Consider the following 24,100-nt stretch of genomic DNA (forward strand, 5'->3'; position numbering starts at 1 on the left):
TATATATATATGTGTGTATGTGTGTATATATATGTGTATATATGTGTATATATATGTGTGTATCAATATCCTTGAAGACGTGACTCCTGGGTAAATTCATAGTATAAAATGGATAAAAACTCACGATCACCAGGAGAATAAAAAGTTTAAAACTTTAATTTAAAACCAAGCTTTCGCTGTTAACCCTGATGATGCTGGGAGCTCCCAGCGAAAGCTTGGTTTTAAATTAAAGTTTTAAACTTTTTATTCTCCTGGTGATCGTGAGTTTTTATCCATTTTATGATATGTGTGTATGTATATATGTGTATATATATATATATGTCTTTGATAATTTTGAATATTGGAATCCCAGGTATGGACATTTAAAGTCAATCAGATAAAAATAAAGAACTCTGGGATGTAAGGTAAAAGGCTTTTTTTTTTATTAATTGCTGAGCTTTCGTTAACAACCTGTTAACATCATCAGAGCAAAGGGCTAAATGAGAAGGGGGGAGTAAGCGCATAAATTTACATAACAGTTCAACAGTAAATTTATGCGCTTACTCCCCCCTTCTCATTTAGCCCTTTGATGATGTTAACAGGTTGTTAACGAAAGCTCAGCAATTAATTAAAAAAAGGCTTTTACCTTACATCCCAGAGTTCTTTATTTTTATCTGATTGACTTTAAATATATATATGTGTATATATGTGTATATATATATGTGTGTGTGTATGTGTATATATATATCTGTATATATGTATACTGCTCACAAAAATAAAGGGAACGCAAACCCCTTCAGTTCCTTGGTAAAATGTTCCCTTTATTTTTGTGAGCAGTATATATAATCTTTAGGCTGCTCTCTTTTTAAAAGGTTCAGGTTTAATAAACTTTTTTTAACATTCCTAAACTTACAAGCAGGGATGGAGACTTGGAAGCAAAAAGGTTTGTGTGTGGAGGGGTCTGGTTTATCTTGGAATAGGAATAGAAGCTGGAGGGGACCTGGGAGGTCTTCTAGTCCAGCCCCCCCCCATTTCAGATAACTGGCTGCCAGCCTCTTTTGTGAACTCCAAACAATATATATTTTTTTCCCCTTACAATTTACGCCCCTTCTGGGGTCACACATTTTAATGGAGGTGGGTGATGTTATGGGATGCCAGTGTGTAACGTGTTTGACTGCGTGTTATGGGAGCTTCATCCCTGGAAGGTTTGGAGAAGAGACTGGACTGCCATCAGTCAGAAATGGTGTAGGGACTCCTGCTTGGGCAGGGGGCTGGACTAGATGACCTACAAGGTCCCTTTCAGTTTCTATTCTGTTCTATTCCTTATTTGGTGCTATTCTATACTGCGTTCTATTCTATTCTCTATTCCATTCTATTCTCTATTCTGTTTCTGTTCTGTTCTCCATTCTATTCTCCATTCTATTCTATATTCTATTGTCTATTCTCCTATTCCATTCCTTATTCTATTCTATTCTCCATTCTATTCTCTCTTCTTTCTATTCCATTTATTCTATTTTGATGTAACTAATTCCCTATGCAAAGCAGAGGTTACTTTTATCCTGTCCAATCAACATTCCTCTTTCATTTTTCTTTCTTATGTTAACTATATAAAAAAATGTAACATGGGGTTCAAGGCTCTTTTTCATAGAGAGACTGCATTTTATCAGAGTACTCTAATAAATTGCTTTTATATGATCTTCCGACTTGGTTACTTATTGGGAAGGTAAACCGAGCCAGATTTGGCTATCAGGATCAAACACAAGTGTCGGTGTGTTACTCTTCTTGACTTGGGTTAGCCCACCCAGGGGGAATTCCTTCCTGGACTGGCTGCTTGGTGTATGCCTTTTTCTTTTCTTTTTTTCGTTAAATTTTCCAGGTTTATTTTGGATTTTTGTGACTTGCTGATCGTCTGTACAGGTAGTCCTCGATTTGCAACCACAGTTGAACCCAAAATGTATGTTGCTAAGTGAGACATTTGTAAAGTGACATTGTGTCCCATTTTACGACTTTTCTTGCTACAGTTAAGTGGATCATTGCAGTTCAGTCAGTAACCTGGTTGTTAAGTGAATCTGCCTTCTCCCGTTGGCTTTGCTTGTCAGAAGGTCACAAAAGCTGATCACGTGACCCCTGGGACATTGTGACCGTCATAAATGTGAGTCAGTTGCCAAGTGCCTGAATTCTGATCATGTGGTTTATGGGGATGCAGCAGCGGTCATAAGTGTGAAAAACGGTCATAAGTCCCTTTTTCCAGTGCCGTCGTAACTTTGAATGGTCACTAAATGAACTGTTGTAAGCGGAGGACTTGCCTGTATTGACACCTGGGCACTGTTTCTTCATGGGATGATTGTGTGGAGGGCTTTTTTTGCAGCTCCTGCAAAAAAGAACTTGACAGAAATGAAAGGATCAGAAAGATTAAAAAGTGTATGGATTCAGGGAGTCCTCCACTTGCAGCCATTTGTTTAGCGTCGGAAGTTACAGTGGCACTAGAAGAAGAAAAAAAGTGACTTGTGAGCGGTCCTTGCAGTATCCTCATTGGTCACGTGATCAAAATTTGGACAGTTGATAACCTGCACGTGTGATTGCAGCAAGCCCGGAATCGCGTGCTCAATTTCCCAGCCATCTCCAGACCAGCAAAATCAAAGGGGGAAGCTGTATTCGCTGAACGACCACATGATTCGCTTAACGACTGCCCTGATTCCCTTAACCATGGCAAAAAGGTCATAAATTCAGGCACAACTCACTTCAGTGTCTTGCACAGGAGCACAGAATCTGGTCCCAATTGTGGGAGCCTCTCTAGTGTGTGTGTGGGGGGGAAGACACCTACAAGGCTCTCTGTTATTGTAACCTTACAACGTAGGTAGTGTTCGCACTCATGGCTTTGGTTTCCTGCCTGGACTACCTCGCAGGGGTGTCGGTATCTTTGGCTTCATCCACCGCTTGCGCTGTCCTTCCCATTATTTAATTGTATTTTTTTCCCAGCCTCCAAATGCCGGTAAGGTCCATTGAGGCGTGCATCGCGGTCCATTGATTACCCTATAAAATGCACGTACATCACTAGTGTTAAATAAACAACGCTTTATCTAGCTGGCGTTCTGCCTCCTTCCTCATAACATGATTCCTAATCAGTTGTGTTTAGGCTAATGCAAAGAAAGGCGGATAGCGAAGCCTTTTGTGTCCTGAGCGTTTTGCGTTGCCTGCTTCCCAACTGCGTAACCCTGAAATCGGAAAGGATCAGAATCTTGTCAAATAGGCTGGCAACTAGTCTTCCCCAAGGGACTGTCGTTGTGAACTAGGCTTGTGCTTTGTGTCTTGTGTGGTCTTTTCCAGAAATGGCCATTTCTGAGATTAACAAACCCCAGCTATAGGGGGGATTTCTTGCACAAATACGTGCAAGGAAATAGGGGTAGTCCCCGACTTAACAACCACAATTCAGCCTGAAATTGCTAGGTGAGACAGTTAAGTGAGTTTTGCCCCATTTTATGACCTGTCAGTTGTTAAGCTGTTAAGTGACTCTGGCTCCCTCCCCCCCTCGACTTTGTTTGTCAGAAAGTCGCAAAAAGTGATCACCGCAACTGTCATAAATATGAGTCAGTTGTCAAGTGTGACACAGGGGATACTGCAACGTTTGTAAGTGTGGACAATGCTCATAAGTCACCGTTTTCAGTGCCGTTGTAACTTTGAGTGGTCATTAAACTGTTGTAACTCGAGGACTGTCTGTACTGGTAGGTAAGCACGTTCCTCGCACGGTGGGTAAATAAATGCCCTCTTCAATCATTCCTCTTGTTTGCCATAGTTCGATATGATTGCTTTGGCATCTCAGCCCTTATCAAACGGGCTCGATTGGTCCACCCTTGTTGGCTTTGGGCAGTTAACTGTGCTGTTAACCTTCATGTTGACTTATCAGAGGCCTGTGCCAGTTGCAGTCTGGGATGCTTGACCAGGGTCCACAGTATTGTCAGGGATGCCACACATCCTCTCCGTGACCGGTTTTCTTCGTTGCCGTCACGGTATCCGAAGCAGAACAAGTAGGATCCGTAACAGCTTTATACCATCTAGTATCAACCTTCTTAACTCTCAAGATTCTCTTTTGCGCTATGTATTCTCAATGGTCTATGATTTATTTTTATATATAAATATATATATAAATGTATTTTTCAAAATTTGGATTGCTAACAAAGAATTAAGGGAGTACTGGGATAGCTATTTCAAACTTTATTTAGTTTTCATCAGCCAGACATACCCTTCTGAGATTCGAACCTGGGCTGTCTGCATGTTAGGCAGATGTGTTAGCCCCTAGGCCACAGGCTCTTTCTCACTTTGTTAGCTACAAGAGACAGGGGAAGAGGATGAATGCTTTTTTACTTTGATGCACCCTGTCGGCCCAAATATGGGAGAGAGAAGTCTTTTGCCTGTATCAGCTCAATCTAGAGCCATCCATATAAATGTATGTGTGTATATATAACATATGTATATATAGCGTGCATATATATACATATGCAAGAACTATTTTAAAAATCCAAGTCCCAGGTATATTTGTTTGGAAAAAGGAAGACATACTGATCTCCGAGACGTAAAATTTATTTTGCACTGTCGTTTCGTTATCGCAGCCTTGGCTGGTTTATAAAAAAGAAGGAAGCAGTTAAAATAGCCCAGCAATAAAAACAGGCTGAACCAAAGCAAGTCTCGGGGAAATTTATATTTAGGCTTGACTGCCCTCTGATTCTTTGCCAAACCACTTCTTTCTCGTGAGTATTTAATTTTCGTCGCTGACTGACAGCTGTTGCTTCCTCGTCTGTTAACGCTGGAGCGGCTGCGAAGAGCAGCTTAAAGGCCATCGTTGCGGCTTACGGTGCAGATAATTAGTTCTGCCCAGCGTATTTTAATCTTTCTGTGAGCCCACGGTGGCATGTTTTTCTTGGATTACATAACGAGGATATTTGAGAGCTGATCTGCCCGGCTTTGTCCAAACCTGAGCAGTGATTTCTTTCCCGAAAGCATCCATGTGTTGATTTTGTATAATTTTCAGAGGGCAAATACTCTTGGGGAAATACCTGAGTTTGTAGCAGGCCTAAGGAGATTCACATTGCTTGATCTTAAGGTCCTTTCCGTTGGCCGGACAGATTTATTTTTGATTTATTTATTAAGTGTTTACTTAATTTCGTTGTGAATTACACAGTGACAATAAAGATATTCTGTTCTATTCTATTCTCTTCTCTATTCTGTTCTCTATTCTGTTCTACTCTGTTCTGTTCTGTTCTATTCTCTTCTCTCTTCTATTCTCTATTCCCTATTCTGTTCTGTATTCTATTCTATGCTCCATGCTCTATTCTGCTCTATTCTGTTCTATTCTATTCTATTCTCTATTCTATTGTCTTCTCTATTCTCTGTTCTGTTCTATTCTTTATTCTCTATTATCTATTCTCTGTTCTATTCTGTTCTTTATTCTCTATTCTATTCCATTCCATTCCATTCAGCTCTATTCAGCTATTAGGAGTTCTTACTTCTGCCCTACTTTTGAGCTGTAGGGAGGACAAATAGAAAATTCTGTGCTTAATTTGGAGCGCCGATATTAAATTGTCATGCAAAATAAACCTGTGTTGCTTTGAACCACCCAACAGGCTTGCGATTACATTCCGACAGTGAATGTTTATGTTCGCTAATATGTAGGGGCAGTGCTAATTTCTACGAGCTTTGTTAAAAAGGCAAGCGCCACGCTTCCGCCTGCTTCTCGGGGCGAATGTTATTTCGGCTGCCTTGGATGCATCCTTGCTTTTTTTCTTTTCGGCATAATCCAGCTCTGGTTTAGAGAGATCAAAGTCAGGCCGGGTACACAAAAGGGGCTTTCTGCTTTTGTGTTGATAGCCATCGAGTCTGCTGTGAACCTCTTGGTGTCGCTAAATTTGTCTGTCATCTTGGGCATATTTTTTTTCTTCCTTAGCCTGTCATGCTTTCATCTCCCTTTGAGTGACAACCTCCTCCGGCTTTTCGACTTTTCTCCCGTAGAGCTGGAGGATCCTCTCTTCCTGCCTGGAGTCCAGCCTCTGAATTCTTCTACCGCTAGAGAAGTATATAGGAAGTCCTCAACAACCACAATGGAGCCCGACATTTGCTAGGTGAAGTTTTGCCCCCCTTATCTTTGGAAATAGCAAAAGAATCCCTGTTGCCCAGTTACAGGTAGCCCTCAACTCGGTTTTGCCCCGTTTTACGATCTTCCTTCTTGAGTGAATCACTGCAGTTGATAAGTCAGTAGCCCAGTTGTTAAGCGAAGATGGCTTCCCCCTTGACTTGGCTTGTGAGAAGGTGGCAAAAGGGGATGTCGTGACCCCAGGAGACACGGCAACCGTCGTCAGTATGAACTGGTTGCCGAGCATCTGAATTTTGATCACGTGACCACGGTCGGTAAGTGTGAAAAACGGTCCACGAGTCACATTTTTCAATGCCGTTGTAACTTTGAACCGGTCACTAAATGAACTGGGGACTCACCTGTAGCGAGTCAGATCGGGAAACCTCCAGGACGAGGACTTTGAATCTTGTTTTTTTCCGTCTTTTTAGCTACACCTCTGGTGCCTTTGGAACATCATGGGCCCTCGAGTGAAACGTCTGAATATTTCACAATTATGTCCATGGCCGTTTCGATCCGCCAATCCGTGCCGCTCACTAGAGCCAAGTTTTATTTCGGGTCCTCCGCTTCAACCGTTGGACCTTAAAACCAAAGCAAAGGCCTTCATTTTTCTTGGCCGCTTGTTGTAGCAGTTGGGCCGCTTCCAGAACCGTCTAGACACACCGGAGAGCATGCAAGGGGGCGAGGATTTGAACGGTGACTCTCATGTGCCCAGAAAATTGCTGGGGGCAAAATAAAAGTCTCCTGTCAGTGCTGTTCAATTCTGTTGAAGTTGCAGGTTCTGCCAGTATACAGCTAGTCCTCATCTTACAACGGTTCATTTAGTGGCAGTTCAAAAGTTAGAACTACTGGAAAGAAAGGGACTCACAATTACGCCCTTGGCAGCATTCCCCCCCCCCCAGGGTCACGTGATCAAAATTCAGAGGCTTGGCAACTGGTTCATACTTACGACCGTTGCTGGGTCCCACGGTCACGTGTTCTCCTTTTGCGACCTTCCGACAAGCAGAGTCAACGGGGAAGCCACGGTCACTTCACAACTCTGCCAGCAACTTTATAACTGCAGTGATTGACTTAACAAGCGGGGGCAAGAAAGGATGGTAAATTGGGGCAAAGCTCAACAAGTGTCTCACTTAACAACCGAAACGGGCTCAATTGTGGCCGTACGTTGAGCACTAAATGTACTTTTCCTCACTGTCCGCTGATGCAATGCATCTTGGAGAGGTTGAAGTCATTTGGAAAGTGCCTGTACTAAACCGCTGGTTCTCCTTTACGCCCGATAACCTGGATAAGCTCATAACCTGGATGTCTCCCTCCATTCTCTTTTAAGGGCTGTGCTTCTTGTGAGAAAACCTGACATTCTTGCTCAGTCACTTGGAGAACTTCCTTTGAGGTAGTTGGGTTGTTGTTTTTTTTAAGTGGGGAAAGGTTCCTTTTGAATGGTAAGATCCTAATCCAGGAAGCAGGTTAATATGAACAGCTACTGTAGCATCTTAAGAAGTGTCCGGCTTAGCGGCAGAAATCTGGGTTTCCATAGTGGTCGTTAAGTGGAGGACTAAATGCCCAGGAAGAACTTTGGGGAAAATCTCCAAATGCCTTAATTCACTGCCTTGGTGAGGCCACACTTGGAATACTGCATCCAGTTTTGGTCACCGCGATGTAAAAAAGATGTTGAGACTCTGGAAAGAGTGCAGAGAAGAGCAACAAAGATGATCAGGGGACTGGAGGCTAAAACATATAAGGGAACGGTTGCTGGAATTGGGTCTGTCTAGTTTAATGAAGAGAAGGACGAGGGGGGACATGATAGCAGTGTTCCAGTATCTCAGGGGCTGCCCCAAAGAAGAGGGAGTCAAGCTATTTTCCAAAGCGCCTGAAGGCAGGACAAGAAACAACGGATGGAAACTAATCAAGGAGAGAAGCAACCTAGAACTAAGGAGAAACTTCCTGACCGTGAGGACAATTTAGTGGAAGGGGTTGCCTTCAGAAGTTGTGAGCGCTCCATGCCTGGAGGTTTTCAAGAAGAGACTGGATAGCCACCTGTCTGAAATGGTAGGATCTCCTGCTTGAGGAGGGGGTTGGACTGGATGTCCTCCAAGGTCCCTTCCAGCTCTGTTCCGATTGAAACTTCTCAAGGAGAGAAGCAGCCTGGAATTAAGGAGAAGCTTCCTTACAATAAGAACAATGAATCAATGGAACAGCTTGCCTTCAGAAGGTGCTCCATCACTGGGAGTCTTTAAGAAGAGGCTGAACAGCCAACCTGGAATTAAAGATAAACATCCTAACAATGAGGACAATTAACCAGTGGAACTACCTGCCTCCAGAAGCTGTGAATGCTCCATCACTGGAGGCTTTTAAGAAGAGACTGGACAACCATTTGTCTGTAATGGTTTGGGGTTTCCTGCTTGAGCAGAGGGCTGGACTAGAAGACCTCTAAGGTCCCTTCCAGCTCTATTGTGATTCTGATTTTTGTAACTCAGGCAGAAAGCAATAAATTTGCTTTCTTCAGCTACTTACTTTGTGATTCTTGAAGGGATTCCTTGTTAGTGCCCACCATAGCAATAATAGATCTTCTGGATGTCTTAACCACCTTGTGCCGCTATTTTCTTGAGCATTGGGGGAACAGCTTCCATTATGAAATGAAAGCTGCTTTTTTTTTTTAAAAAAAAAAAAATCCTTTTTCCTGATTTTAGTCAGGTTTCCCGATTATTTACTGTTGCTCTCTTATGTTTCTATACGGCCACGTGATACTTTTGAATCATTTTGATGTTTGTCTGAACGGGAAGCGATACTGGCGTTTTGTTTATGAATAAAGCTACATAGTAAAGAATACAGATCCGAGAGAAGGATGTGGGTTTTTTTTTTTTTGAAGACAAGGTCATACAATAGAAAGATGGAGAGGCATTGCCATTTTTGACAGTGTTCCACTAACCGAAAACAAATGTATTACAGAGAAGCCACGTCCGTTTTGTGCTGTATTTGCTTCGTCTAATTTGGTTCTTCAGGAGCTCACTTTTTTTTCTTTATTTGTATCAGAAGCACCCACAAATTATAAACCTTCAACACAGAGCAATTAAAGCAGGTATAAAATAGGTCATTGAATTATAGCTCCTGTAAAAGGTATGCAGAATAAATAAGAATAAAACCAAATGACATTTGCCCAGTATTGGGCCACGTCGATAGCGTTTTCTCTTGCCAGTATAAAGTCTTCCTCCATACATGATGGACTCCTTCACAAATGCAACAAAATACGAATTTGAACCAGAAGGTCAGACGTTGCCCACTTGCATAACGCTGGAAATTCACAAAGTCAACCAAAGGTTGAAAGGGAATGGTGCCCAAGAAGAAATTTATTTCCCTGCTTGCCCCATAAGCATCTTGCTTCCCCCTCCGAGTTGACCAATGTTTGAAAACGCAGAAAAACCCTCATTTGCAATTTCCCTATGAGCTCAGCAGAGGAGCGCGTTTTTCCGATCTGCTGAAACTGTCATTAAAAAAAAAAAAACCAACAACATTCTCCACGCTATCTTTTTATCTTTCTCAATTGCCCAATGGAGTGGATGGAGGGTTCCATCTGTATGCAGGAAGGAATAAAAGAAATCTAACTTCGCCTTCCTTTGAAAAACGGATGTGTCATGAAAGAAGTATGTCCTGAATTAGGGCGGAAAGAGCGACTCTTGTGGAACAAGTTTGCTTTGATCTTAGCGCCTGCTCTTCGTCTCATCCTTCGTCAAAATTAGGAAGCGCATGTAGAAGGACTTGCAGTCCTTATTGCCTTCCATCAGAGATGGTAAAAGGATATGCCTACCTATATGGTTTTGGCAGGAAAGTTTTACAAATAATGTATGGACCAAAACTCTTCAGCCTTCTCTTTTTACACACGCTCTGGGGATACGTGTCTCTTCTTTTGGCCAACCCTGCTACCTTCTTATTATTCCTGACAATATTTCCAATATTGTGTTCCTCTGGACTCTGCATTATCCATTTTTTCTTTTCTTTTTTCCCCCCTGGTCTTCTATTTTGCTCGCCGCAATATAAAAAAAAGATGCTGAGACTCTGGAAAGAGTGCAGAGAAGAGCAACAAAGATGATTCAGGGGACTGGAAGCTAAAACTTACAAAGAACGGTTTGCATGAATTGGGGATGGCCAGTCTAGAGAAAAGAAGGACTCGGGGTGACATGATAGCAGTCTTCCAATATTTGAGGGGCTGCCACGAAAAAAAGGAGGTCAAGTTATTCTCCAAAGCACCTGAAGGCAGGACAGGAAGCAGTGGGTGGAAACTAAACAAGGAGAGAAGCAACCTAGAACTAAGGAGAAATTTCCTCACAGTGAGAACAATTAATCAGTGGAACAGCTTCCCTCCAGAAGCTGTGGGTGCTCCATCATTGAGGTTTTCGAGAAGAGATTGTCTGAAATGATACAGGGTCTTCTGCTTGAGCAGGGGGTCGGACTAGAAGACCTCCAAGGTCCCTTCCAACTCTGTTATTCTGTTATTTGCTGGGAACGTTGTGCCAAAGAATCCTTTTTTGGGGGGTGCTCCATTACTAATTCTGGAAACTGAAGGACGAAAACTGGTGGAAGAAGTCAGCTCCTTCACTTGACGATCGTGAACAGGAGAGTCCATTTAAACTTTGTCGGGCCTAACCAGGTTTAACTAACCCAAAGGGCGACAGAAGATGGAATCCTTGGTTTTGCTGGCATGGCACCACACACCAGACCTAAGCAGGGCAGCTTGGTGGGGTTTTATCATGTCAAAAGCAGAAACCTACAAGAGAGAAGACTATCTAATCTCTCCCTTTGCATGCCCAGACTGCCTTCTTGAATTCTGCATGGTGAGCTGGATTCTCTGCCGGACCCAACGTACGTTTTTTTTTGCCAAGATCCAGGTCTGGTTTGGCCTTTATTCGCCTTGGAAAGGGAAGCAAGCTATTTAATTGGAATGCTTGTTATATTCTGCTTAAAACAGTTAGTAAGGGGGGAAAAATACTCGCCTTCTTTATCTTCTCTGGGTAAGGCTGGAGAAAGTGGCATCTTTTTACCAACAAAGGAGAATATTTGTAGGTGTTGAACGGAGGGTCCCCGGTGCTCTCTGAGCTTGGTGCTTTTCTTGCAGAGGTGGTAGTGGTAGTGACTTTTTCTGTTGTTGTTGCACTTTTTTTTTCATTAATACCACTTTACAATGCCTTGGTAAAGCCAAGCTTTCATTTCCTATCCCGTCTGCGTTTGCCAGACCCAACAGCTGCCTTCAGCATCTGGCATAGAAAGCAGAATCTGTGGTTTCTGTCCAACATATTTTTTTCGCGGTGGGTGGGTGGGTGAGCCGAAGGATATGCTGCAAATGCTGCATCCAGTTTTGGTCACCACGATGTAAAAAATATGTTGAGACTCTAGAAAGAGTGCAGAGAAGAGCAAGGAAGATGATCAGGGGACTGGAGGCTAAAATATATAAGGAAAGGCTGCTGGAATTGGGTATGCCTAGTTTAACGAAGAGAAGGACGAGGGGGGACAGGATAGCAGTGTTCCAGTATCTCAGGGGCTGCACCAAAGAAGAGGGAGTCAAGCTATTCTCCAAAGCGCCTGAAGGCAGGACAAGAAGCAATGGATGGAAACTAATCAAGGAGAGAAGCAACCGAGAACTAAGGAGAAAGTTCCTGACTGTTAGAACCATTAACCAGTGGAACAACCTGCCTCCAGAAGCGGTGAATGCTCCAACACTGGAAGTTTTTAAGAAGAGACTGGACAGCCATTTGTCCGAAACGGTATAGGGTTTCCTGCCTGAGCAGGGGGTTGGAGTAGATGACCTCCAAGGTCCCTTCCAACTTTATTATTATTATTATAGTGTCTTCTTCTGTTGAGAGCTCCTCTCTCAGCTGTGCAGCCTCCAGACGGAGGGAGGCTGCTCTCTGCACCTCTTCCGCAGAGCCCCCGTCTGCTTAGCCAGAAACTGTCCAGTCACCGGCTCTTCTGATTGGCCCGAGGCGACTGGTTTGAATAATGAACCTGTTAGTGTTGGGCGCGGCGATTGGCCGGGCCCTGCTGCAGTGAGAATGCAGGCTGGATCATCAGGGCTGCTGCTGCTGCTTTGACGTGCATTGTATGAGTTGGGGCAGGCTCCACCGGCTAAATCCTGCAGCTGCCACCCAGCGTGGGGCTCCATCATTCCTGCCTCTTACCTTCCTTTTTCTCCCTGTTTGTGAGTCCAGGCACGACAACACCCGGCCAGCATTTTTCAAAGCCAAGCAGGAGAGCTAGTGTAGCTGCAGCATGAGCCTCTGGCAGGGCTGAGCGTCCAGCGGTCGGTGCAGGACCGATTCCTTCTCCTGGAGCACAGCGGATCCGTCTCTCCACCCGGCGAGAGCATCCTTCCCCCGCCTCTCCCTTCCCCGGGGATCGAGGGATGCTGCAGTCGTTCTGGCGTGTCTTCTCTTCCCTCTTTCTTGGGGCTGGGTGTCAGGGCCTGGCCGGAGCCCCCCCGGAGGATGTGGCCCAAGAAGGACCCCCACTCCCCACGCTTGCCGACCAAGCGCCCAAGCTGCCTAGAAAATTGCACAACAAAGAAGCCGATCCGTCCGAAAGGAGGCCGACCATTCTCCTGGTGGTCGGGCCTGCCGAGCAGTTCGCAGAGGTAAACGTTTCGAACGCCGGTCCGCGGCCGGGACCCGTTCGGGGCAGGGAAGGGTGGCGAGAGGGTGGGGCGAAGGGGAGGCTGGGGCCTCTGGGGCTTCAGAGAAAGCCGGTGGGGGAATATGGGAGCCTTGGTGACACTTAATGCAGACGAGGAAAAAAAAACCACACACACACACACGCATCAAGAAGTTTCAGCAGGCATGGTGCAACTCTCCATCTGATATTCTTGCGCTAGCTACCATTCTTGAATCGCTTCCGTTATCTGCCGAAGGCCGGTAGCGTTGATACTCTTCCAGGTTGATAACACAAGGGGAGGTTTTTAAATAACTGCTCCTGGCGAGGATTTGTGACTTAACTTGGGATCTCGTGGCCTTGCGTGAGAGATTCCCTGATAGCCCGCAGATCCCTTAGTGCTCTCTCCTCGCATTGGTCACAAGGAGAGCTGAGAATCAACCTTGATGCTTGCAGCAGGGCGTAGAATTAAAATCTACACGGTTAGATACGTAAAAACGAAGGGGGGCCCTTTCTGTCGACTAGCACGCTCAAAAGGTTTGCCTCGGTTTCCAATTTGGAATCCAGCCACTCGGTACCATTGAACAAACAGCTGGATTAAAATTGTAACGCGCCAGAAAGAAGGTTGATGGTGGTGAGTGAATATTGTAGGATACGTAGAACTTTTACTATCCTGAGGTGAGCAAGCGAGGCTTAAAAAGAATTGAGAAGAGAGCATTGAGTTGCTGAAGTTTTTCACACCTTATAGGAAGGATGGAGGAGAGGATGGAGATGTAAGTAAGACGTGGGGGGGAGAGGCGATGTGTGCTATGTTCCCCTCTTAACAATGTAAAAAGGAGGATTTATCTACCTCTTCAGTTCTTTTTTTTTTTGTGTGTAGAAGTTTTTATTAATTTCCCCCCCATACATACAGTAATAATTTTTCAACCAACGTGCTGTCTTGAGTTTACATTCGCTAATACATATTTAATTCCTAATCCTTTATTCTTTCCTCTAGCCATCGATAAAATAAGTCCCAAATTTGATACTATCCTGTTTCTTCTTTTTCTTTCAGTCTCCTAGTCAATCTGTCCATCTCTGCGCATTCTAGAATTTTTTTTTTTTGATCATTTCTGCATCTGATGGTATGCCTTCATTTTTCCAATGCTGCGCAAATATAATTCTTGCCGCTGTTGTGACATGCACAGTCAAATAAAAGCGTTGTCTATTAGTCTTTTCTGGTATTATACCTAATAAAAAAAAAAGTTCCAGGTTTAAAGTCGACACGTTCTCCCAACGTCTTTTCTAGCCAAGTATGTGTCTTTTTCCAATAATTCTTTACTTTATCACAAGTCCACCAAACGTGATAATACGCGCCTGACTCATGTTTACATTTCCAACATCCACCTGACATGTTTTTAAACATTTTTGCTAATCTTGCTGGTACCCCTTTCAGTTCTTTCTCCCCTACAAATGTAGAAGAAGTGCTGAACCTCTGGATGGCTTCTTTTAATTCTAGGGACACAGCTGGAGGTGGGCTTCCTTTGTGCAGCATCTAGGAGAAACTCAGCCTTAAATCTTTTAGGCATCCATGGAAATAAAGCTAGGTTGAAAATGCGTTCGGAAAAAGTTGACATTTCCTTTCCAAAATTTCCAGGGTTGTATAATAAGGCACCTGAATTTAAAGAATCGAGGCAAACTGGTTTTAGATGTTCATCTGGCCTGATAAGATCTCCAGAATTATCAGTGTAGGTGAGGACAATAACAATAACAAATAGAAAATGTCAAAGCATACTTTCAAGTTGCCAAACATCTGTCAAGGCTCCAGAAAGAACCTGGATATTTCCTTTGAAATATCTTCTAAGGCGAACCTTAACGCCGGGAAGAAAGAAATTAATTATCACAAAATCTCTTAGATCAGTTACATGGAACATGCCCCAAAGATGAGAGTATCTTAAGCTGCGGCTTAGGACATAGCAAAGAGACAAGCTTGCACGGTTAATGGTTTCTAAGGTTGCGTAGTCCCTTGTGGACCGAGGTTAAAAATTTTCCACATCTTTGCTGTGTTAATCTAGGTCTAGGAGCTTCCTTTAGACTCTTTTTCTCACTTTATCAGGGATGTAAACATTCAGCGTTGCTCTTCATCTTTTTGCAGTTCAAATATGCAAAGTTTAAAATTCGGGAGGCAGTTTTTAAAGGGGTCTCAGATAGGTAGATAGGTGTGAAATCAGGAACTGTAAGAACAACATTGGGGGGTATTTGTGTTGTGGTTATGATTAGGCTACTTTTAAGACGAGTTCTTGAAACTTTGGGGTATAGGAAGTTGGAAATACAGCCATCTAGAAATGGCTTGCTTCTAATGAAAAGAAAGACGAGGGGTGACATGATAGCAGTCTTCCAATATTTGAGGGGCTGCCCCAAAGAAAAGGGGGTCAAATTATTCTCCAAAGCCCCAGAAGGCAGGACAAGAAGCAACGGATGGAAACTCATCAAGGGGAGAAGCGAACTAGAACTAAGGAGAAACTTCCTGGCAGTTAGAACAATTAACCAGTGGAACAACCTGCCTCCAGAAGTGGTGAATGCTCCAACACTGGAAGTTTTTAAGAAGAGACTGGACAGCCATTTGTCTGAAATGCTGTAGGGTTTCCTGCCTGAGCAGGGGGTTGGACTTGATGACCTCCAAGGTCCCCTCTACTCTACTCTGCTCTACTCTACTCTACTCTAATTCTATTCTATTCTATTCCTTCCAACTCTTATTCTATTCTATTCTATTCTCTCCATTTTCTATTCTATTCTATTCTATTCTATTCTATTCTATTCTATTCTATTCTATTCTATTCTATTCCTACTCTACTCTACTCTACTCTACTCTACTCTACTCTACTCTACTCCCTTCCAGCTCTATTCTATTCTATTCTATTCCATCTTCTATTCTATTCTATTCTATTCTATTCTATTCTATTCTATTCTATTCTATTCTATTCTATTCTATTCTATTCTATTCTGTTCCTACTGTACTCTACTCTACTCTACTCTACTCCCTTCCAGCTCTATTCTATTCTATTCTATTCTATTCTATTCTATTCTATTCTATTCTATTCTATTCTCTCCATTTTCTATTCTATTCCTACTCTACTCTACTCTACTCTACTCTACTATATTATACTATACTCTTCTATACTGTACTCCACTAATTCTATTCCTCCATATCTCTTCAATGTTAGCACCCCCTAATTCTCTAGCAATGTGGCCTCACTGGTGCAGGAGAACCCTGTTGGGAAGGACGCAAATCTCCAATGTGTTGGAGGGACATTTGTACAAGATTACCCACTGTGGAATTCCCGTATTCTTCCGTTGCTCTGTTGATTCAAAGGTCTGCTGAATGCCGCTTTTGAGGCTTGAAGCATTTCTGCCCTGTTGCTCCTGTTCCTTGGATACAGAGTGTACTTGCTCTGAATTTGAACACTCTAAAGTGGCACAAACAGAGGACATTGCCGCTTGATCTGTTGCTGAACAACATTCCCATCAACTTTGTCACCAGCCTTGATTTGTGGACAAGAAGGTTGGTCTCTAGACCAAAGGTGTCCAGCCTTGGCAACTTTAAGGACTTCAACTCTCAGGATTTCCATGGGCTGGCTGTGGAATTTCTGGGAGTTGAAGCCTAGAGGTCTTCCAAGTGGCCAAGATTGGACACCCCCGGGCTGGAAGGAGAAGCTAACAGAAGAAATCCATTGGCTTTGAGATACTCCTTCCCTTAAGTGTGCAATCAAGGGTTTTGCCTGGATCTAAAAGCCCGGGATCTCCCAAACTCTGCAAGGAGAAAGCTTTTTCAGCAGTTCTCGAACGCATCCGGCAAAAATCTTTTTCCCCCCCAAGTCTTAAAAACCTCACGATTGCATCACGATTTGAATGGGGATTTCCCCTCCACCTCTACTACTCCACTCGCTGCTTTTTATGCTGCATTTGAAATTTAACTTAATTTAATTTTTAAAACTTGGTCCCTCTTTTAGCCCTCTCATGAGAGGGCTGTCCTTTAGAGGAAGGCAGGCAGCAAGCACCCTTCGGCCGTCGATCCCCCCCCCATGTCTCTTTTGTTTATGCTGCGGTCATCGGATCGGATAATCCCAGTTAGACCCGAGTGTCATAAAATTGCTTCACCTATTTGGAACAGAAGTAATGTTTGCTGAGCCTGCCTGCCCGCATTGCAGCATCTGTTGATTTCAAGAGCCTTTTGTTTGCTCTCTCTCTCTCTTACTCTGCAAAACAAAAAAAAACCCACAACCCACCCTGGACCCTGCCAAGATTAGTAGATCTGGTGCTGAGATGCTTCAGAGACTCGGGAACAAACAAAGTTAAACGCCGTGCAATCAAAGCAGTTCCATAGTCCAGTCGGACGTGATTGTGTTGACTCTTCCCCTTAAGCCAACCGGGGCAACTCGCTTCTCTAACCAGACTTGCTTCCCACCCACACCCTCCCCAGCTTGGTGAAATACTAATGGGCACATGATGGATCGGTCCAACTATCCTATTCAGAGCACCTCCTCTCGTTTTGAAGGGAGAGATTGATTTCTCTGGTCGTTCCGTCCTGCAAAGTTTTACACCCAGGCAGGAAAAATCCCAAAGGCACAAGTACAGATTAGGGTGAAACCTGGCTCAAAAACAGTAACTGTGAGAAGGACCTCGGAGTCCTAGTGGATGATCACTTAAGGATGGGCCAGCCGTGTGTGGCAGCAGCCAAAAAAGCTAACACAATCCTTGGTTGTATAAACAGAGGCATAGCATCAAAATCATGCGAAGTCTTAGTACCGCTTTGTGAAGCCTTAGTAAGGCCACACCTGGAATATTGCATCCAGGTTACAAAAAAGATGTTGAGGCTTTGGGAAAAGTTCAGAGAAGAGCAACGAAGATGATTTAAAGGCCTGGAGACAAAATCATACGAAGAACGGTTGCAGGATTTGGGGATGGCCAGTCTAGAGAAAAGAAGGACATGATAGCAATAATCCAGTATTTGAGGGGCTTCCACAAAGAAGGGGGGGGTCAACTTATCCTCCAAAGTGCCTGAAGGCAGGACAAGAGGCAACGGATGGAAACTAATCAAGGAGAGAAGCAACCTGGAATTAAGGAGAAACTTCCTAACAGTGAGGACAATCAACCAGTGGAAGGGCTTGCCTTCAAACGTTGTGGGTGCTTCATCACTGGAGATTTCTAACAAAAGACTGGACAGCTACCTGTATGGAATGATATAGGGTTTCCTGCTTGAGCAGGGAGCTAGACTAGAAGACCTGCAAGATCCCTTCCAGCTCTATTCTCAGTCTGAGTCTTGTTTTGAAGTTGCTGTTGGTTTAGCTGGGGTTGGGTGGGATAATATAATCCTGGAGTGTCTGTTGTCTCCGTCCCTTCCTCCAGGGGCTTCAGTTCTCTGTAACTCTCTCTCTCTCCTTGTCTCCATGGGAAAATGCATCCCTTCCCTGGGAAATTAATCATGAATCACTTTTCAGGAGATAGGAAAGGCAACTTCTGTTTGGAAAGCCTGTATCATTTCAATAGAAATAGGTCATCTTGTGAAGGTTCCCCCCCCAGAAGATGTTTTCCTGGTTTAAAACAGGAAAGAAGTTTTCCTGTTTTAATAATCCCAAGTGTTGGTACGCTCATTTTGAAAATAATAATAATAATAATAATAATAATAATAATAATAATAATAATAGTAATAGTAATAGTAATAGTAATAATAATAATAGTAATAATAAAGTTGGAAGGGACCTTGGAGGTCATCTAGTCCAACCCCCTGCTCAGGCAGGAAACCCTATACCATTTTGGACAAATGGCTGTCCAGTCTCTTCTTAAAAACTTCCAGTGTTGGAGCATTCACCCCTTCTGGAGGCAGGTTGTTCCACTGGTTAATTGTTCTAACTGTCAGGAAGTTTCTCCTTAGTTCTAGGTTGCTTCTCTCCTTGGTTAGTTTCCATCCGTTGCTTCTTGTCCTGCCTTCAGGGGCTTTGGAGAATAGCTTGACTCCCTCTTCTCTGGGGCTGCCCCTGAGATATTGGAAGACTGCTATCATTTCCTCCCTCGTCCTTCTCTTCATTAAACTAGACATGGTTGCTTCAAAAAGCCACTGAACTTTGGTTTTTTCCTGAAGACATTTCGCTTCTCCTCCAAGAATCTTCTTCAGTTCTTCAGCTCCTTGGAGGAGAAGCGAAATGTCTTCATGGAAAAACAGAGTCCAGATGCCTTTGGAAAAAGCTCTTTGGGACAACTATGACCTCAATGACTGAGAATCTCCATTGATGCGATGAAGTCTTGTGGTTCCTCAATCAATTCCAGCTTGATTGGGTCAAAATGGGACCATCTTTGTTCAAATCTTAAATTGTTTCAGAACTGGAATTCTGGGGGAACTCCCGGGATTAACCTGGGGTTGGCAACCCGTTGTGGTTTCTAGTAAGTTCTGCTTTGAGACAAGAGGAATTTAGTTATAGGATTGGTGAGTAAGCCAAAAAGTGCTGAACTAGTTGAATATCGGCAGAGTTCAAAAGAAATGATGGCAGTTTGAGTCTAGCGGACCAACATTGATCCGGTCTGCCGCCCTGTTCTTATTGTCTAGAATGGACAAGTCATAAACCACGGTTTACAGAGTGAAACTCCCTGTGTTGCCCTATTGTTTATAGTCCAAGCTTCGTGGATGACACCCTGGTTAGACAAGATAGCTGAACTTCGGCGTGGTGTACGTGAAAGTTGAATTCAGCCAAGATCAGAAATCTTTGGACAAAACAATGAAGTTGTTTCTTTTCACAGGGACAGAAACTGGACAAGTAGTCCCTTGTGTGCATGTCGATAAGTGCTGATTAGTGGAGAATGGAGAGTCTGTCGAATTGTAATTTTACACTTCATGAAAGCAACTTTCCAAGAGGGTTTTTTTTTGTTCCCTGAAACATTTTATTTCTTGACTGCGGGAAGCTTTTCTCCTTGGCTAAGTGCCATTTCCTTCACAGAGCTTCTATTTTCAAGAAGAGACTGGACAGCCGTTTGACTGAAATGGCATAGGGTCTGGGTTGGACTAGAAGACCTCCCAAGGTCCCTTCCAAGTCTGTTACTCTTATTATTCTCCCGGATTTGCCTGGGAGGAGGATCCTTGAACCTATTCTTCAAAGCAGGACAAGAAGCAACGGATGGAAACTTAACCAAAGAGAGAAGCAAGCTAGAACTAAGGAGAAATTTCCTGACAGTGAGGACAATCAACCAGTGGAACAGCCTGCCTCCAGAAGCTGTGAATGCTCCAACACTGGAAGTTTTGAAGAAGAGATTTGTCCAGAATGATATAGGGTCTCCTGCTTGAGCGGTGGGTTGGACTAGATGACCTCCAAGGTCCCTTCCAACTCTTGTTATTCAGTTCTGTTATTCCGTTCTGTCCTGTTCCTTACTCGGTATCAGGTTGTTTGATTCCTTTGGTTTTTAATCCTCCCAATTCATGAGCCAGTTGCCTTAAGATCACTGGATGCTCTCCACCTTTTGACTTATCGCGTTGCACCTTCCCTGTTTCTTTCACCTCTTCTTAAGCGTGCCGCTGGCTTGAGTATTTCTCAGTCGGATCCTGTAGCACAGTGGTTCTCAACCTGTGGGTCGGGACCCCATTTGGGGTCGATCGACCATTTCACGGGGGTCGCCAAGCAAGGCTGTCCGCCATTTTTTTTGTCTGCCATTTTTTTTCCCTTTTCCGACGGGTGCCTCACCTCCCTTGGGCTGGGCCAGCTGGTGGTCGGCCTGCTCCGTCTCTGCCGCTTGCCAGCTACGCCTTGGCCGGCGCAGGGGGCGGAACCACGCATGCGCGGTGCTCCCGAGCAGGGAAAGTCCTCGACTTACGACCGGTTGGGTAGTCCTCGACTTACGACCGGTTTAGTCCTCGACTTACGACCGGTTTAGTCCTCGACTTACGACCGGTTTAGTCCTCGACTTACAACCGGTTGGGGTCGCGGCATTAAAAAGGTTGAGAACCACTGCTGTAGCAGAAACAGCTGGAGATTAAAAAAAACACACCTTTGTGCCAAGGGCAGAATTTCTCTCCCAAAGTACCGCAGAGGCTTCCAGAAAAAAAGAAATATTGGGGAGAGGGGGGGGGGGCTGATTTAATGATGGACCATCCCACCAGCCATGCTAGGTTGTTGGCTGAAGGGGTGTTCGTTTGAAATCAGGATCTGCTCTCCTGGTTCTAAAACTCAAGAATATCAAGATCTCCAACTATCCTGGCCAGCTTATGCTGGGAGTGTCTCTCTCAAACTGGGGGAGAAATGTCAGTGGGGGGGGCAGCAAACCTGTTAACTCCCCCCCCCCACCCCAAATATTTAGCCCATGATGGGTTTTAGTTGAGCAGATGGCTGCCGGCAGCTTCTTCTATGTTTGGTTAGTAATTAAGCCTGGGACCAGGTTGAGTATGCCAGGGACAGAGGCCTAATTAAACTTTAATTTGTCAGGGTTTATTACAGGGGACCTTCCCCCCCTCCCTTCTTTTTCTGCACAATTTGCTTGCCAGGCTATTTTTGTGAAAAGAATGAGCTGGGGCCTTCTTCAGAGAATTGGCCTGCTTTTTTTTTTAAATGTCCCTTAAAGATTTTGTCGTGGCGTTTCCTGCTTAGACTTCCTTTTTTTTTTCCTCCTTTCTTTCTAAATGACGTTTATGATGACAATTCTGGGAACTGGCCACGCTTTTGGTCTTGAGCACCAGAATCTTGGTGCTGAGTAAGATGATTTTAAGTGTCAGAAGGTGCAGGGGGGTTAGACTCGAAGACCTCCAGGCTCGCTTCCAGCTCTGCTGAGATTGATTGATTGAAATGGTCTAGGCTCTAGGGTCTCCTGCTTGAGCAGGGGGTTAGACTAGAAGACCTCCAGGGTCCCTTCCAGCTCTGCTGAGATTGATTGATTGATTGATTGAAATGGTCTAGGCTCTAGGGTCTCCTGCTTGAGCAGGGGGTTAGACTAGAAGACCTCCAGGCTCCCTTCCAGCTCTACTGAGATTGATTGATTGATTGAAATGGTCTAGGCTCTAGGGTCTCCTGCTTGAGCAGGGGGTTAGACTAGAAGACCTCCAGGCTCCCTCCCAGCTCTGCTGAGATTGATTGATTGATTGATTGATTGATTGATTGAAATGGTCTAGGCTCTAGGGTCTCCTGCTTGAGCAGGGGGTTAGACTAGAAGACCTCCAGGCTCCCTCCCAGCTCTGCTGAGATTGATTGATTGATTGATTGATTGATTGATTGAAATGGTCTAGGCTCTAGGGTCTCCTGCTTGAGCAGGGGGTTAGACTAGAAGACCTTCAGGCTCCCTCCCAGCTCTGCTGAGATTGATTGATTGATTGATTGATTGAAATGGTCTAGGCTCTAGGGTCTCCTGCTTGAGCAGGGGGCTAGACTAGAAGACCTCCGGGCTCCCTTCCAGCTCTGCTGAGATTGATTGATTGATTGAAATGGTCTAGGCTCTAGGATCTCCTGCTTGAGCAGGGGGTTAGACTAGAAGACCTCCAGGGTCCCTTCCAGCTCTATTCTGATTGATTGATTGACTGATTGATTGATTGATTGACTGATTGAATTGAAGGTGTATGGTGGCACGCCCCAAACCTCAGCCAGCAATTCCTCCAATTCAGGTCATTAAAGTGGGCTGACAGATAATCTGTTCCCTTTCCTTGTCCCAAGTCCCCTCCCCAAAGCCCAAATGGCCGGTTCCTTCCTGGTTTGATCATTCTAATATATCAGGTTGCGGTTTTTTTTCTTTCTTTTCTTTTAATGGAGGAGTGTTCCTGGCTGGGAGCCAGCCTGGCTTTCCGAAAGGGCACGCTCTGGGCATGACGGAGCCGGGCCAAGCGAGAACTGGCCAAGAATGTGTAAATTCAGATTGGCCTGGAGGCCTGGTGCCTCCCCCCCCCCTCGTAAATCATGCAGTATCTTAGCAGGGAAGCGCAGGGCTGCCCTATTAAAAGGAATTTTAAGATCCCCCCCAAAAAAATGAGATGGAAAGGAAAAGGGGACCGACATTTGTCCCCTCTGGAGAAGAGGTGCCCTGACATTTTGTTAAAGCACCAGCTCTCATTTCTGGGTTTCTCACCCCCCCCCGCCCCCCCAAGTGAGATAGAATTTAAAGCCCTTTGGAGGAAGGAGAGGCTCGAAGTCAGTGAGACAGGAACAAGTGGATGGTAAAAGCAGCTTGGGCGAAGGGAGCGAGCGGATTTCAGCATTGCTTGGCCTATCTGTCGAGAGTTCCTTGGGATAATAATGATAAAGTTGGAAGGGACCTTGGAGGTCATCTAATCCTCGGGCAGGAAACCCTACATTATTTCAGACAAATGGCTGTCCAGTCTCTTCTTAAAAACTTCCAGTGTTGGAGCATTCACCGCTTCTGGAGGCAGGTTGTTCCACTGGTTAATTGTTCTCACTGTCAGGAAGTTTCTCCTTAGTTCTAGATTGCTTCTCTCCTTGATTGGTTTCCACCTGTTGCTTCTTGTCCTGCCTTCAGGTGCTTTGGAGAATAGCTTGACTCCCTCTTCTTTGGGTCAGCCCCTGAGATACTGGAACACTGCTATCATGTCCCCCCTGGTCCTTCTCTTCATTAATTGCTCCTTCCTTCCTTCCTTCCTTCCTTCCTTCCTTCCTTCCTTCCTTCCTTCCTTCCTTCCTTCCTTCCTTCCTTCCTTCTCATTCCTGTCTCCTTCCTTCCCTCCCTCCCTCCTTCCTTCCTCTCATTCCTCCCTCCCTCTTTTCTTCCTCCCTCCCTCTTTCTTTCCTCCTTCCTTCCTTCTCTTTCCCCTCCTTCCTCTCATTCCTGTCTCCTTCCTTCCTCTGATTCCTCCCTCCTTCCTTCCTCCCTTCCTTCCTTCCATTCCTATCTCCCTCCCTCCCTTCTCAGTGGACTTCAACTCCCAGCATGCAAGTTGGGGAATTCTGAGAGTCGAAGCCCACACATCTCAAGTTTGCAAATGTGAGAGGCCCTGCCCAAGAGCATAAATATGCACCCCTGCCTTATTCTGCCGGCTCAGGCCCCCTCTCCATCCCCATTATGTCCTCTATCCTGCAGCCGCTCTTGAAAGTTTGCGGAGTTTAATCCCCGACAGTCACCCAAGATGACCTTGAATTGGAGCTGCCCGGCTTAAAAGTTGGCACCTTCTGTCTCCCAAATATGGGCTGCTTCAGTCACCTGCTCTTCCTACCCCACATCTTGTAAGGCAGCTTAAAGGTTGGACTTGAGCAAGTCCTTCTCTATCACCTACTTAACTTTCTTCCTTCTTCCTCCTCCTCCTCCTTCTTCTTCCTTCTTCCTTTCTTCTTCTTCTTCTTCTTCTTCTTCTTCTTCTTCTTCTTCTTCTTCTTCTTCTTCTTCTTCTTCTTCTTCTTCTTCTTCTTCTTCTTC

At 44.6% G+C, this 24,100-nt stretch overlaps 1 protein-coding gene across 1 annotated transcript in view; it reads left to right on the forward strand.

The window, feature by feature from the left end:
* Window positions 1-24,100, forward strand: part of SLC25A25 (solute carrier family 25 member 25) — a 41,457-nt gene that overhangs the window by 1,231 nt on the left and 16,126 nt on the right. The window lies entirely within an intron of this gene.

The sequence above is a fragment of the Protobothrops mucrosquamatus genome, unplaced genomic scaffold (genome assembly GCF_001527695.2).
Source record: "Protobothrops mucrosquamatus isolate PMUCROS unplaced genomic scaffold, P.Mucros_1.0 scaffold2685, whole genome shotgun sequence".
Taxonomy (NCBI): Eukaryota; Metazoa; Chordata; class Lepidosauria; order Squamata; family Viperidae; genus Protobothrops; species Protobothrops mucrosquamatus.